The 3,877-nt window shown below is 37.9% G+C and overlaps 1 protein-coding gene and 1 long non-coding RNA gene across 3 annotated transcripts in view; both read left to right on the top strand.

The window, feature by feature from the left end:
- LOC107571220 (metalloproteinase inhibitor 3-like) overlaps positions 1-3,877 on the top strand; it is a 27,333-nt gene that overhangs the window by 11,957 nt on the left and 11,499 nt on the right. The gene's annotated exons all lie outside the window — the stretch shown is intronic.
- LOC107571221 (uncharacterized) lies at positions 448-926 on the top strand. Its single transcript, XR_001607148.1, has 2 exons — positions 448-577; positions 880-926. It is a non-coding gene; the product is annotated as an uncharacterized lncRNA (long non-coding RNA).

Here is a 3,877-nt window from a genome sequence, read left to right as displayed (position 1 = left end):
GCAATATGGTAGAGTTGGTACTTAGTACTCGCCATGGTTCTGGCATGCACTCCCCTCAGCATGGTGGCGTGGGTATACCGTTCCCCATAGCGACCCCTAGAGGATGCAGTTCAAAGTTCCCATGAAAGGAAACGTCTCAGGTTACTTATGTAACCATGGTTCCCTGAGTAGGGAACGAGACACTGCGTCCTCTAGGTTTCTTGCCATGCTGCAGATGCAAGCTTCAGACGAAGAAGTGGATGATGTGTTCTCCCGGCGCCTATTTATACTATAGTTGCACCGGTAGTGACGTCATGGCTGTTGCCGGCCAACGTGTTGTTGGTGTTTTTTCAATGTATGCTTCAGACACGGGTCACGACGAGGCGTTCCCCATAGTGACCCCCAGAGGACGCAGTGTCTCGTTCCCTACTCAGGGAACCATGGTTACATAAGTAACCTGAAACGTTTTTCCACCTAAGGACCTGTCCAGGACGGCAGTGTCGTTCTTGATTTATGCAACCGTGTGGAGCCTTGGAACCAACTCTCCCGAGTTCAAAAGATGTACCTCAGCAGGTATCAGAGAGGCTGTGTCTGTGAGGTAATAATCCAAATCATACTTTTACAATAATTCACCGTAGTTTAACTTGCTCCGAGTTCAGTGCTGTTGAAATCCAGTGGCTTTCATTTTCACCCAACTAAGTTTTCTGCAATTTTGAATATTATCAAACACGTACTAATGCATTTGCATACTTGGCTTTGTAATTTCTACTTGCAGCCCTTTGTATTAGCCTCTGACTGTTATCATTTATTTATTGTATTTTTCCAAGTATTAAAACAGTTGTTGTGGTGTTATAAGTATAGATATGAATTCAGTCATCTCTCAAACTGTGATCTCTACAGATCTCGCCCTGTACTGGAGCGTCCTGTTTGATCGAGATTTTTCAGAATAAATGCCTGATAAGAGTCAATAATTCATTCAGTCTTGATGATGAAAAGGCTCGTCGGTCTATTTGCCTGCCAGACAGTGACGGCTTCTGCAGCTGGAGAAAATTTCTTGAGTAACTACAAGAGCTCCTAAAAATGACGCCCTGAAGAACAAGTGCATCAGCCATTCGTCAGTGTGCATTTTTGCCCTTTTGTTCTCCAGAATGCTTAGAACATTTTGAAATGAATTTAAACAATTTAATGAAGCTTTGCAATGCAGTCAGCAAATACATACAAAACACTGTTTTCATGGAGATATGCAATCAACCATTAAACTATTTTGCATGTAAAAGCATCTGTGTTTATTTAATGGAAAATTGTAAGCATGTTTATATAAATTTGGATGTTCTTAGTGCCAATGACTTATGTCAAAAAGCATTAATCTAGTATTGTTTTTTGTTTTTCTATTCTGATAAACATTGAGTTAAAAAAGGATATTTTACATTTTAAAAACGGCAATAACAAACAGCAATGTTTAAGGTTTATGCCACAGAACCACAGCCACACCAGACAGTAGGAAAAGTCTACTTCACTAGAAACCACAGAAACAGCATATTGCACAATTGTTTGCACAATGCAGAAAGCTGATAAAGATTGTAAAACTGCATTACAGAGGCGTTATATTGAAACGTGGTGTGTATAAGCTGCATAGAATAGAGCGGGCGCTACTGAGACAGATTGACCGAATGACAAATAAACTATTCTTAAAAAATGTATTCTTTTAGAAAAAGCATGATCAGAAATCAATTTCAATTAATTTCTGCTTGAGTTTCTCTTAAAGAAAAGGCAAGACAACAAATTCTGTGCATATAAATAATAATGATCAAAATATCCAAATAGTATAAGCTTTTTTTGTAATCCACAAAAAAAAACCTATTTAAATGTATTGATTTAGCAAGTGTCAGCAACACACGGAGAACAGGGGGGCTGGGGGGGGTCATCATGGTTCTTAACTTGTTGTGATAGGCTACATGAGAGGAATCTCTTTTCATTATTTTCCCGCTTTAGCAAGTTAACTGAATAATGGAAATTAGTTTTATATTTTAATAAACCCATGAATAAAAATGTGGTGGACTGAGTCACTGCTGGCTGAATTGGACAGGTGATTTTCACATGAAGCGTTGGCCTCGAGTGTGGCGTGTGACGCAGCATTCAGTTGTGAGAAAAACGGCATCAGTCCTCTACTAAGCATGTATGCCTTAAGCTTCACCCTCAGCTTGTGACAGCTGAAGTGGATCTTGTGAAATGTGCGATTACATCGCCGATCACTCTTGAGAAACTTAAACATGAAGTAGGCTACGGAAGGACAAATATCCAAACTTTTTCAGACTACTGCAGCTTGCACTCACTCTGCCTGTTGGTTCGGCTTAGAGCCCTGCACGGGCCTCAAATTTAGGCCCTTATCAGACAACTTATCAGAATTACCGGCCCGAACCCGTCTTTTTTCCCCCTTCTCCCAAAACAGCTTATACTACTTTTTCAGCTATTAAAATAGTTTTGTATGTAATGACACAGTGATTATATTTCGTTTTGTTTTTGTTTTTTAAAGTAACAACAAAACAGCCAGCGGCAGACAGTGAGCCTTTGATCAATTTAGACTTCTCAAATCATCACGACTTGCCTAAAATAAAATCTATAAATATAAAACAGTTCAAGCATATAACAATGTTTAAACGTTAAACCCAGATAAATGTGCGCTGTATCCAATAGTTTGTGTGGAGAGTGGAAGCTAAAGCGCGCTTTGCAGGACATGGAGGCGCCAGCGTGATCCCTTGCATTTTTTCAGTGGATTCAGTTTTCGCCATCATTTTTGCACATAAAGGTAAAACTCGAGTAATACATCATTCGTACTTTGTGTGCACTCACAATATCAACAAAATGTTGTGCTTTTATAAAGTAAAGAAAACAAACATGATGCGCTTTCTGCCGTCTCGTCTTGAACAGGAGCGCTTCACAAAAATTAAACAAAACTCAGCGAATAGCCTACATGCCTCACAGACATGATAAATATATCTATAGAAAGCTTTAAACAGTGGTGTAATGTAACAAAGTAATAATACTTTGTTACAGTACTTAAGTATTTTTTGGGAGTATCTGTACTTTACTTCAGTTTTTATATATGAGCCAACTTTTACTTTTAATCCACTACATTAAAATGTATACTTTTACTCCGATACATTTCCCCGAAGCATATTCGTTACTTACTACAAAATACTCAGAAGAACACGGACTGCAGGAAAGCAGGTTTGATGAATCAGTGGTCTGGCGTTTGCAAATTAGACTCCTAAAAACACCGTTGCTTATGTGCAAACAAGTGCGCGCACAACCGCGGGTGATTTCATTTTCCACTCAAGTTGAGTCTGGGGTCTGCGATATACAGTATATCTGTGATAATATGGTAAGTGTTGTTGTAATGATGTGCAATCTGACATTATTAAGTATATCACCAAATCACACACAGAGTGCACACATGTGATTTATTAATTTATTAAAACTCAAAATTCCAGGCATTCTAAATTGCAGACGGCAAAAATGCTTGTGTATGCTTTTTATATTTATATAATTTAATATAGTTAACTTAATCTATATCACACAAAGTGTACCGTTTTTCTGCAGATATCAGAATGAACACATAATAATAATTTTAAACAAGTTCAGTAACTTAAGTAAAATAAGTGACTTACATTTTAGACATAATATTGCTTGTTTTTGCTCAATTTTGCCAACGGAAATAGTTCCAAACAAAGATCACAGCACTGTTTTGTGTCTCTCTGAGTAAAGGACGGTGTTTACTTATTGAATTAATCAGCTTTTTGAACGAATCTGTTGAATAAATGATTCAGTGATTCACTCATTAACACAGTCAAATGCTTTGTTCCTGAATAAATCAGTTGTTTGAATGAATCGGTTGAAT

The sequence above is a fragment of the Sinocyclocheilus grahami genome, unplaced genomic scaffold (genome assembly GCF_001515645.1).
Source record: "Sinocyclocheilus grahami isolate Dianchi unplaced genomic scaffold, SAMN03320097.WGS_v1.1 scaffold1566.1, whole genome shotgun sequence".
NCBI lineage: Eukaryota > Metazoa > Chordata > Actinopteri > Cypriniformes > Cyprinidae > Sinocyclocheilus > Sinocyclocheilus grahami.
This window is presented reverse-complemented; position numbering and strand designations above follow the sequence as displayed.